We start from the raw sequence: 13016 nt of genomic DNA, 5'->3' as shown, positions 1-13016 counted from the left end.
GTTGTTCTATATTCAGTTTTCTAAGGAACCTCCATACTGTTCTCTGAGGGGTTGTGCCAATTTACATTCCCATCAACAGTGTATGAGGTTTCTCTTTTCTCTATACCTTCTCCTTCTCTATTGTTTTTGGGCTTTTTAATGATGGCCATTCTGACTGGTGTGAGGTGATACCTCATTGTAGTTTTGATTTACATTTCTCTGATAATTAGTGATGTTGAGCATCTTTTCTTGCACCTATTGGCCATTTGTATGTCTTTGGAGAAACATTGATTTAGGTTTTCTGCCCATTTTTTGATTGAGCTGTCTGTTTTTATTGAGTTTTATGAGTTGATTATATGTTTTGGAAATTAAGCCCTTGCTAGTCACATGGTTTGTTAATATTTTCTCTAGCCCATAGCTTGTATTTTCATTTTATTTATGGTTTCCTTTGCTCTACAGAAGCATATAAGTTTGATAAAGTCTCATTTGCTATTTTTGCTTTTGTTTCTATTGCCTTGGGTGACTGCCTGTCAAATCTTTTGGCATCTCAACATTCCTTCATTCCCTGAGATTTTTGGAGATTAAAATAATGATCATAGTCCTTTTCTCTAAGTGCTTTCTTGGGAAGACTGTAAAAGCTAGTGTGTGCTCAGCCACTCACACAGACAACTCTCTGTCTCCTTGAAGTCTTCAGGGAAAGGTTCCTACCAGGGCAAGTATGTGATGTGGGCATTGCATGGCCTGCTTATGAGAACATGTTGGTCCTTGACTTTGTACTCTCCTTCGCATTTCTTTAATATTTGCTGCATGGATGTTACACATACCTCAACTTGGTAACTTTGTTTTTTCCTTCCGATTCAAAGCTGTTCCTGTTCTGTAAACTATCTAATCCCTCTGGCAATACTTGTTAGTCAGTTTGAGATTGCAGTTTAAAGAGTCTGATAATTAAGACATTGTTAAGAAGAAGTATCCTGGGCTCTAGCCCATTGCTGAGTCACTTTGATGTGAACAAATGAAAACACCAGGTTCTAAGATTGTCTTTTTGATCTTAATTTCTTAAATCTGAGAGCCCAGGGTTGATTTAGAGCAACCAAACTGAAATTGCTCCATGTACTGACAACATGGAGATTGATTAGGATCTGATCATTGAAAGCATTCCTGAACCATAGGGGTCAATGTATGTTCAGTTTTTAAGCATTTAAAGTACCCTTTTATATTCATTAATTCTTTCATTTGTTTATCCATTCACTTCACAAGTGCTTATTAGCACCAGTTAGGTGCTAGGGGCTGACAAAGACACCTGAACCACACTGGTGCATTAAGCATCTTTCCCCAGGGAGCAAAGGGTCCAGTGGAGGTTCTACGTTCTCAAGAATGATGACAGTTGATCTCCAAGGCCATGAAAGAGGAATACTTTGGTGCTGGGGGAGGAAGGAGGTACCCTAATTCTGCCTCAGGGCTTATGGAACTGCGTGGATATGTTTTTCCCCAGGGATTACAGAGCAGAGAAGGCTAGTTATATAGAGGTGGTGATTTTTGATTTGAGCCTTTAGAACAGAGTAGGAGTTTTCCAGATGAGCATGGTTCTTTGCAAATTAAATAGTGTTTCCGAAGGCTGAGAGAATGATGGGGATTTGAAGTTCTGCTCAGAACAGTATATTCTCATATGTGTTATTTATAAGAAGAAAGAATACTTTTTTCCCTTAAAGATCTATGGTCATTCAATATTTGCTATTTGTATTACTGCTTGGTTTCCACATTTTAAAATTCTGAGCCATATTTTATGTATGTTAAAATGCAAGTCTGTGAGAGTAAGTCTCCATGACAAAATTTCATCTAACACAACTTTTCAGGAATCAATTTAATTTGTAAATTGAGATTGGTTTCTGTCACATCTATTTAAGCATGTAAAAATAGCTTATTCTCTGTGGATTGTTCTATATATTCTCAGTATTAAAATTATTTGAAATTGATATGCATTTTATATCTTGGTGGCAATTGGTTACCTATAAATGTTTGGACTTGATATGGTTAGGCATCAATGTATTAAGGAGTTACCCCTCCTCCCATTCCTAAATCCAGGATAATAGGGAGAATTTTGAAAGTGCAAATTAAATGCTTGACAGCTGGCAAGAGAAGAGCAAAGAGAATTTTTTTCCCTTTGGGATTTGATAACAGTTAATTCTTCATGAACTTGGCTACTGCCAAATACATATTGTACTTTCCTCTGATAGGAAATTCATATTGTTAAACTCTATGTGAACTCAAGGTACTAATGTAGAGTGCTTACTAGCAAAAATGACTTGCAAATGTCAGATAAAATTAAATAACATGGCTTAATAAAATAAGCTTGTTTCCGAAAATCTGTTTTTCATATTTGTGAAAGAATTATCTGTCCTCTTATTTAAACCAAGATTGCCAGGACAGGGAAAAGAGACACTCTTTTATCAATTATCAAGGGAACCATTGATTTCACAAAGCCAATTAAAGTATTTCTGGGGGAACATGTAAATATTAGTTTTAGAAGCATTTCATTTTAAAACAGACTGGTGACTAGGATAAGAGTAAGTATTGAATAAAAACAAGACATCCTATTCATTACCTAAGGCACAGTGAGCAGCTGGGCATGCTTGGATATCACTGTCCTTAAATTTGTTAATTTAACTAAAATAACATGGACAGTTCACTTTTATTAAGACAAAGGCAAAGAATTGAATGGACTTCATGGTCATTCTAAAGAATTTTCTTTGAATTAAAAGTGTTTAAAAAATTATAGTTGATTTACACTGTTGTGTCAATTTCTGCTGTATATCAAAGTGACCCAGTCATTCCTTTTCTTTTCTTTTTTGTTAGGTATCTAATTTTTTTAAATTTCCCAAATACCTTATTTTTTTTCTACTATACAGCATGGTGACCCAGTTACACATACATATATATGTTCTTTTTTCTCACGTTATCATGCTCCATCATAAGTGACTAGACATTGTTCCCAGTGCTACACAGCAGGATCTCATTGCCAATCCATTCCAAAGGCAATAGTCTGCATCTATTAACCCCAAGCTCGCAATCCACCCCACTCCCCCCCCCCTTGGCAACCACAAGTCTATTCTTCAAGTCCATGATTTTCTTTCCTGTGGAAAGTTTCAATGGTGCTGTACATTAGATTCCAGATATAAGTGATATCATATGGTATTTGTCTTTCTCTTTCTGACTTCACTTTGTATGAGAGTCTCTAGTTCCATCCATGTTGCTGCAAATGGCATTATTTTGTTCTTTTTGATGACTGTGCAGTATTCCATTGTGTATATATATACCACATATTCCTAATCCAATCATCTGTCAATGGACATTTGGATTGTTTCCATGTCTTGGCTATTGTGAATAGTGCTTCAATGAACATGCGGGTGCATGTGTCCTTTTTAGGTAGAGTCTTGTCCGGATATATGCCCAAGAGTGGGATTACTGGGTCATATGGTAGTTCTATGTATAGTTTTCTAAGGTATCTCCATACTGTTCTCCATAGTGGTTGTACCAGCTTACATTCCCACCAACAGTGCAGGAGGGTTCCCTTTTCTCCACACCCCCTCCAGCATTTGTTATTTGTGGACTTATTAATGATGGCCATTCTGACTGGTGTGAGGTGGTATCTTGTGGTAGCTTTGATTTGCATTTCTCTAATAATCAGGGAAGTTGAGCATTTTTTCATGTGCTTGTTGTCCATCTGTACATTTTCCTTGGAAAAATGTCTATTCAGGTCTTTTACCCATTCTTCAGCTGGGTTGTTGGCTTTTTTTCTGTTGAGTTGTATAAGTTGCTTATATATTCTAGAGATTAAGCCCTTGTCAGTTGTATCATTTGAAACTATTTTCTCCCATTCTGTAAGTTGTCTTTTTGTTTTCTTTTTGGTTTCCTTTGCTGTGCAAAGCTTGTAAATTTGATTAGGTCCCACTGGTTTATTTTTGCTTTTATTTCTGTTGCTTTGGGAGACTGACCTGAGAAAACATTTGTAAGGTTGATGTCAGAGAATGTGTTGTTTATGTTCTCTTCCAGGAGTTTGATGGTGTCTTGTCTTATATTTACGTTTTCAAGCCATTTTGGGTTTAGTTTCATGCATGGTGTGAGGGTGTGTTCCAGTTTCATTGATGTGCATGCAGCTGTCCAGGTTTCCCAGCAATACTTGCTGAAAAGACTGTCTTTTTCCCATTTTATGTTCTTGCCTCCTTTGTCAAAGATTAATTGACCATAGGTGTCTGGGTTTATTTCTGGGTTCTGTATTCCATTCCATTGGTCTGTCTGTCTGTTTTGGTACCAGTACCACACTGAGTTGATGACTGTGGCTTTGTAACGTTGCCTGAAGTCTGGGAGAGTGATGCTTCCTGTTGGTTTTTGTTCCTTAGAATTGCTTTGGCAATTCTGGGTCTTTTGTGGTTGCATATAAATTTTTGGATTGTTTGTTCTAGTTCTGTGAAAAATGTCCTGGGTAATTTGATAAGGATTGCATTGAATCTGTAGATTGCTTTGGGTAGTATGGCCATTTTTACAATATTAACTTTTCCAACCCAGCAGCATGAAATATCTTTACATTTCTTTGAATCTTCTTTAATTTCCTTCATTAATGTTTTATAGTTCTTGACATATAAGTCTTTCACCTCCTTGGTTAGGTGTATTCCTGGGTATTTGATTTTGGGGGGTGTAATTTTAAAGAGTATTGTATTTTTGTATTCCTTTTCTAATATTTCATTGTTAGTATACAGAAATGTGACTTATTTCTGAATGTTAATCTTATATCCTGCTACTTTTCTGAATTTGTTGATCAGTTCAAGCAGTTTTTGGGTTGAGTCTTTAGGATTTTCTGTATATAGTATCCTGTCATCTCCATACAGTGGCAGTTTTACCTCTTCTCTTCCTATTTGGATGACTTTTATTTCTTTTGTTTGTCTGATTGCTGTGGCTAGGTTTAATGTTTAAAAAATTATAGTTGATTTACACTGTTGTGTCAATTTCTGTTGTACATCAAAGTGACCCAGTCATTCCCTTTCTTACATTCCATCATTTTCTATCCCAAGAGAATGGATATATTTCCCTGTGCTGTATAGCAGGACCTCATTGCTTATCCATTCTAAATGTAATAGTTTGCATATACTAACCCCAAAGTCCCAGTCCATACCACTCCCTTGCCCTCCCCTTTGGCAACCACAAGTTCAAAATGAATTCTTGCCTTGAACAAGTGTCCCATGGTTTGAATAAATATTCTGTAAACAATGAAGTTATCAGCAAATAAGCAAGTCTGAATACAAGGTACTCTCTAGTGATGCCACTGGGAGCCCCCTTTGTTCGTTGTGGTCCTTGATGGAATTAGGTATGAATAAACATTTGTCCAGCACAGTGAATTGAAGAACAGAAACAGGGTGCTGTAGATGCCCAGACAGGCAGGATGGCTGCTTCCAGAGCATGTTGGCTCCTGGTCAGAAGACTCTTTAGGGAAAGTGTATTATATCACTTTTTGGTGGGGGAATATAGTGGGAGTTTACTGGAATAATATTCTTCTTAAGTGATGCTGACTTGATCTGTGATGCTCAAGAAATATTTCTACTAGGAGGATTGATCTCAAGTGATTCATTAATTATGATGATTGATCTATGGTGATAAGCCCATCTGAAATCCACTGGATCTTTGTTTAGAACCAATTCCTTTGGAGTAAAACATCATTAGAATTATTGCTGTGAGGGCAGGTCAAGGTCTATCTTCTTGGAAGATATGTCAACCTCAGGACAAAGACTGTCCTAACAAACACCTTTTCAAAAATCCTTTATGGTTCTGTCCGTTGTGAATGACCTCACAGCTTCCCTCCATCCTGGGAATAATGAATTCCATAAATCTACTTAACAAATGCACAAAGTCATCCTTGAATTTATTTATTTTAATTTTCAACTGGTCTATTTTATGTTTCTTTTTTCTATTTTAAGGAGATACTTCCTGGAATTTGGTAAAGAGTCATATAGTTGGGAACTGAAGAGCAAACGTATATATAATTCAAGAAGTTTCTAACTATTTTCCTTCTTTGTAGACATTAGCTACCCATCAATCTTTGGTAGATGGACAGTAGAGACTAAATTTTAAAAATTTTATTATTTTTTTCTTTTTTGACCATGCCTGTGGCATATGGAAGTTCCTGGTTCAAGAATCGAATCTGAGCCAGAGCTGTGACCTATGTCAAAGCTGTAAAAATGCTAGATCTTTAACTTACTGTACTGGGCTTGGTATTAAACCCATGCCTCCCCAGAGGCAAGCCAGATCATTTATCTGCTGCACCAAAGCTGGAATGACACTAAATTTCTTTTAATTGAAAGTCTTTCCCCTTTTTCCTGAGGTTTTATCCTCATACTGGGGGCCTAGGGAGAGCCAGGATACCATCAGCATGAGGCCATCAGGCAAGTGTAATTGTCAGAAGTTTGATGATACATCAGTCCCATCTGGCCTGTAAGCCTGGTTCAAGCCCCCAGGTCCACACCCATGCTCACAGAAGAGGCCAAAGTCCCACCAGATCTGAATGGTGCTGGGTCACCTGGCCTCATGGGGTCTGTAAGTGGACCATGCTGATATTTCTCTGATTGTTGTACCAAGTTTGACATGAGAAAGCGTTGGGGTCTTTCTTCCCTTCTATAAACTCTACCTAGAAAAGGACTTCTTGGATTCCATGGACCTACCTTGGGTTCTCTTGTGAACCCTCAGGTATTGGTCTGGGAATCAGGACAAGGAGTTTCCCTTTAGGACCCTCACTGATGTCTCAACTCTTTTCTTTACCCTTAAGTCTATCTTCTCTCTTCCCATCCCAGAGATGCTTTCTCCTGTCTGGGGCAGCACAATTTAGCTCATCTTTCTCCTTCTCTTTCTTCATCTTTCTCTTTCTTCATCTCCTCCTCCTCCCCCACCTTCCCCTCCTTCTCCATTTCCTTCTTCTTCTTCTTCTCCTTCTTCTTCTTCTTCTCCTTCTTCCTCTTCTTCCTCCTCCTCTTCTTCACCTTCTCTTCTTCTTCTTGTCACCTTTTTTCAGTGGAGATGAGCTTTTTTAAATTAAAGTACAGTTGATTTATAGTGTGTCAATTTTTGCTGTACAGCATAGTGACCTAGTTATATGTATATATATATATACACACACACATGCTTCTACTCATACCATCTTCCATCATGTTCTGTACCAAGAGATTGGACATAGATCCCTGTGCTATACAGTAGGACCTCATTGCTTATGCATCTAAATGTAATAATTTGCATCACAATAGTTAAGACATGGAAACAAACCAAGTGTCAATCAATAGATGATTGGATTAAGAGGATGTGGTATATGTATACAATGGAGTACTACTCACCATAAAAATGACAAAATAATGCCATTTTCAGCAACACGGATGCAACTAGAGTTTCTCATACTGAGTAAGTCTGAAATAGACAAATACCATATGACATCATCATTTATTCTTATCTCTTGTTTATGGCATAAACTTCGGTCTTGAATTTTTTTATGTGTAGTAGCAGAGAGAAACCACAAAATAGAGGTACACGTGACAATGTGAGTAGATAATTTATTATTAGTTTTAGTAACTTAATAATGAATTTGTTATTAATTGCTTAAAAACACATACACCGTGGTTCTGCATATTTTAATAGGACACATGCATGTTCAGGGCTAAGCCAACGTTCCAGAGTGGATTACCCACAGGAACTGGGGAATGGAGTAGGGGTGGTGAATCAAAGGGAAGAGATAAACGGAAGAGGGGCTTTGCAGGCATCGTTGCTGGTGACAAAGTGCTCCCAGCAGAAGAGGACGGTGATTAACTGATTTCTGTGCCTGGGACCCATAACAACAAACCAGCTAAACTTTACTTCCTGGGTAACACAAGCTCAAAACTGTGGCCTCTGGAAAGGCAGAGGTTGTAGTTTCTGAATAAGGAAAGACATGTTCAAAGTCATAATTTAAAAAAAATCATTTTTTTTCCTCCTTGTTCTGCTGTTAAAGTCCCTTCCTTGACTCAATAGCTGCTTCTTGCTGCCTCTGAGCTGGGAAAGGCCGTGGGGGCAAGGACACATGAGGGAAATCCTCAGATAATGTAGCAAGTTTTTATTCCACTACATCTCTCTCTTCAGCGAAAACAGCATTTATCTGTCATCCTGATGTCCTGGACTTCCTTTTGAGGCCAGGCCATTGCTTTCACGGTTTGGGTGACGGGAGTTCTGGATGTCCTTCTATGTAAGTAATAGGACCTCCTGCAGGGCGAGGGACCAACTGAGTCTCCCTTTTTCTCTCTGGGGTCGGCGGGGGGGGGTTTCTCTGAGGAGTGGGGAAATATACTTACAGAGAAAAGAGGTTTATCCTCTTAGGTGTAACACATCAGTTTAACATTTTTTCATGAATTCCTCTGATAAATAGTTCCATGGAATCTTTTAAAATTTTATTTTATTTTTTAATTACTCAGTTAATTTTATTACATGTATAGGTATACACCATGGAATCTTATGTATGACATATTTCCAAACGTTGGCTGCCAGCAATGCCTGGTCACATCTGTGATCTTGGAATAATTCCATCCCCACAGAGTTCAGAGGTTTAGTGAGCAGAAAATATCACATATTTTACATGTCAGTCATTGAATAGAGAGCCTACAACTGTGCATTTGTCTTTTGGCAAATATCTATGCCTCAGGACCGATCGTTGGTATTTTCATTTCTATCCAAGGATGGGCAAGGGAGAGTGCTGCTGAGGCTTGCTGGCTTCCATGTTCAGCCTCCTCACGCGTGGTCCAAGGCTCTGCCCAATGGAGTGGAAGTTCCCTTTCAGCTCACACCGTCGATGCCTTTTCTCTGCGCTGGCTTTGTCCTGCCTTTGTGAGCATCTTGACTAACATGGTGCCCCCACTTCCAGCCAGGCTGAAAACCAGAGGGCAGGTAATTGCTACATCTTGCTTCTCTAATCTCCACCTGTCCCCCATATTGGTACCTCCCTTTCACCTTGTCAGAGGGAAGAAAGATTCAATAATATCCATTGATGGTGACCAGTTTTTTCCTTTTCTTTGGCTATCCATGTCTATTAGGCTCTCAGATGGTCTCTCTATCCCTTTATTTGATGTTTTGTCTGGATTTCCTTCTAGATGACACTTTTATCACCTAGGGTGGGAACTAAAACAGAGTGGAGAGACTCCTGAAAATCTCTGGAGTCCTCTATTTAGTAAAATCCTTAGGCCAGAAACCCAGGAATCTCAACTGACCTTCCCTTTTCCTTGCCCTCCCCACCTCCCACCTCGCCCCACCCTGCCTGTGGTCACACATCCATCCATTACCTGGTCTTGCTCATCCTGCTTTCTGATGGCTCTTACGGGCCCATTCCCCTATTCTGGTTCATCAAGCCTCCTCCCTCTCCAGCCACAAAAACTCTTGCCCACCCCCATCATCTCTTATCATCCTGCTGCCAGGGTGATCTTTAAAACCCAACCCTGGATTCCTCTACTTATAACCACTTAGTGGCTTCCTGTTGCCTTTAGAATAAACAACTGGCACAGCTTATAAGGTCCTAGCTACCTGATCTGGCGCTTGCTGACCACATGTCTTCTTCCATCCCTCTCTCCTAAGAGTTTCTCAGAGCTCCTTGAAAATGCCACGCTGTTACCCTCTTGCCCTGGTTGGTGTTATTTTCTCCGAATGCAGTGATTCTTTGCTCTGAACCTTGTTGACACACACACATTCTCCCTGTCTCAGCATAGCTGCCTGGTCTAGGTTGGTCCCCCATAATGCTGGCCCATAACCCTGTGTTTCTCCTTTGCAAGTATTTCATAAATTATACTCACCTTGCTTAAGCCACCTTTCTCTTTAGACCATCACTCCTGCAGGGGAAGTGAGCAGATTTATTTTGCTTCCTACTGCACCCTCCACGATACTTGGAAGCTAGAAGTGCCTCAGTAAATATTTGTTGACTGGTTGATTTTCCTAAGTTGGTTAATTGCTAATCCAGGGTTCAATGCTCTCCAACTGAGATAAGAAAATTCACCTTTGAAACACAACTCCAGTGTGCTAACACTAATTCCTTACTCCTTGCCCAGGTCTATAAATACTACATTTTGGGTGAACTAAGACTTTTTCTAGCTCAGCACAAGACTGTCTAATGTTCGTGTTCCAATGATTTCCTTATGTCTCATATGTTTCCTTTGAGCCACGTCTGAGCTTTGGTCCTGCAGGAATGATTTCTCATCTGTTTCTTGTACTAGATAACACCATATTAGTCTTGAATAAATGTGCAAAGTTCTAGCCAAATTCATCATCCTAGTAGAAACCACTGCCCAGGATTTCAATCAAATGGAAAAAGAAGAGATAAATAGGCTACTCTGAATTTATTTATGAATCGTGTGCTCTCAAAGTTACAGCCTCCAAGGCCTGAAGTAAAATAATGAGGCTACCATTTCTCTGTACCTAGGAATATGTCCAAGCCAGTTCTGGCTCTTCTAGACAATAGAGACAGGGGGAAATTCCATAGGCAGAAATGTCTCTTTCTTCTGTGGATCAAGAGGCAGGAACATCATAGCAAATGGCACCACCATTCACTTTGGCTCAAGCCCCAAAGTAGGCATCACCCTTAATTCCTTTCTCCCCAAACCTACCCTCAAACTGTTGGGGAGTCAGGAGTGTCTCAACCTCCAGAACATTGTGGTTCACTATGTACTTTCCCTAGCTCCCCCCATCTACACCACCAGCTCCTCACTTTCTCCCAAAGTTCTCGAAGTCTACTCTTGACCCCCAAAGTCCATTCCCTTTACAGCAGCTAAAGTGACTCTTCAACCCTATAATCAGGTTCTATCCTTTCATTACTTATAAACTCCCAACAGCTTAAGACAAAAATCTGAATTTCTTACACTGGCTGGCAAGACCCCTCTTTGGGGAGAGATTTACTGAGGTGCCTTTTCCTGAAGCACCAGCTCCCTGCAGGATCTATGTCATTCAGCATGGCTTTTCCTCAGAACCCCTTTTGCCACATATCCTTGTTCCAGACATTCACATGATTGTTAATTTTTCTGTCTTGCCTGCCAGAATTTCATCTCCTTGTTTGCAGGAATTTGGACGATCCTGTCTTGTGTTATACACATGTAGCATTTGTAAAAGTGTCTGGTGCAAAATTGGTGCTTCATGAATGAAACAGCCAACAGATGGGATGGCGTCTTCCTTGTGTTCCCTTCCTGAGAAAAATTTCCCTCCAGTCAAAAAGGAAAATGGGGCATCAGGCAGTCACAGTCTAGCTGTTACTGTTGTGAGTCTCTTGCTTTCTGATTATTTGTCTTGATGTTTGGAGAACCCAGAGATGGAAGGCTCAGCACGTTTTCCACTGAGTCTATGGAACAGTAATTAACCCAGACCTCCTTTTGGCCATGTGCTACCTAACAATCAATGCAGGTCTGTGCCTCCTGGCTGGTACCTGCTGGGCCAGGGGCTCATTTCCTTCTATGGAGCTGCTGTCTGGAGCTGTTTGTCCCTCAAAGGGTGCTAAAGCCTCATTAGCAGCTTATAAACCTTTTCCTGCTCTTCAAGACTGGCTCCTTAGTAAACACTGAGGGCATTTACTAGGTCTTTTGGAGAAATGAGCCCAACTTTCGGAAATGTGCATATAGAAAGTGTCTGGAATAAAAGTTGACTTATAATAATGCCAATGGTATGTTTCTTTGTAGACAGAATTATCAGGCCTTAATTAGGTGTTTTGGAAACATTTTTCTTTCTTTTTTCCTTTTTTCTCCCCCCATGAATTATCTTGGTGGTCCAATTTCAGAATAGATTTCCTAGAGCCTCTGCTTTTATTTGCCACTCTTGGGCATAGAAAGCCAGTGAGGGTGCTTCCTTTCGGGATGGGGGGTCAGAGGATACCTGATCAAGGGGCACAACCATTGTACTTGGGTTTTAAACCTTTTAACTGGGGAAGGGTAACACACATACACCTAAGCGTAAGCCTGATGAAGTTTCACATTCAGTTGCTGATGGACATTTGGAGAGTTTCCAGTCTGGCTGTTATGAACAGAAGGTCTACTTCTTTCTCTCCCCTCTATCCTCTCTTTCTTTCTTTCTTCTTTCTTTCTTTCTTTCTTTCTTTCTTTCTTTCTTTCTTTCTTTCTTTCTTTCTTTCTTTCTTTCTTTCCTTCTTTCTTCCTTTCTTTCTTCCTTCCCTTTCTCCCTCCCTCCCTTCTCCCCTTCCCACCTTTCTTTCTTTACTCCCATCCTTCCTTCTTCCTTTCTCCTTCCCCCTTTCTCTTCCTTCCTTCTTTTCCTCCCTTCTCCCCCATCCCCTCCATCCTTCTTCTCCTTTTCTTTCTTCTTCATTCAAAACGGAGACTAGAGAAATCTCTACAGAAATAGACATTTGTGTGGTCATCCCACTCTGAGGTTACACCTGGATCCGGGGGTCAGTGGGTCTTCATTCAGCATCTACTCAGACTGCTGATTCTCCTCTGAAACAACCTGGTGCTTCTCTGGGGTTGGACCCAAGCACCCTTTTGATGCTCCCTTTCCCATCTCCCAGGATGCGAAGGAGTGCCTTCAATCAGAACTGGAGTAAGGGCCTGGGCAGCTGGGAAGCTGACCAGGGCACTGAGCTGTAACAGTGAATTTAAATATCTCTGTAACTGGTATACCAGTAAACTCAGGTTTCCTTATACCACTACTAACGTAACCAATATAGTACCCTCCAGTGGAAATAATGACAACAATAATAACAATAGCAACAAGACCACTCCCTACTCACCCAGACCTCTATCTCTGGAGTATTATTGCCATAGAAACTATAAAGTCATAGATGCTGAAATTATGAATCCAAACATGCATTCTGCAGCACCACTTACCAGGAAAAGTCAGTTTAATTTGTCCTGTACATTTAAATCCTTTTACATGCCTCCAAAAGATCTGTGTGGTGAGTAAGGCAAAGTAATGAGAGGTGTTTTGCCATCATTTTTTTCTAGAATATGGATGTTGCTTTGGACAGGGAAAGTGAATTGTTTTCTGTATATAATAAT

Source organism: Sus scrofa, chromosome 13 (genome assembly GCF_000003025.6).
Source record: "Sus scrofa isolate TJ Tabasco breed Duroc chromosome 13, Sscrofa11.1, whole genome shotgun sequence".
Taxonomy (NCBI): Eukaryota; Metazoa; Chordata; class Mammalia; order Artiodactyla; family Suidae; genus Sus; species Sus scrofa.
The sequence above is the reverse complement of the archived record's forward strand: the minus strand, read 5'-3'. Positions refer to the sequence as shown.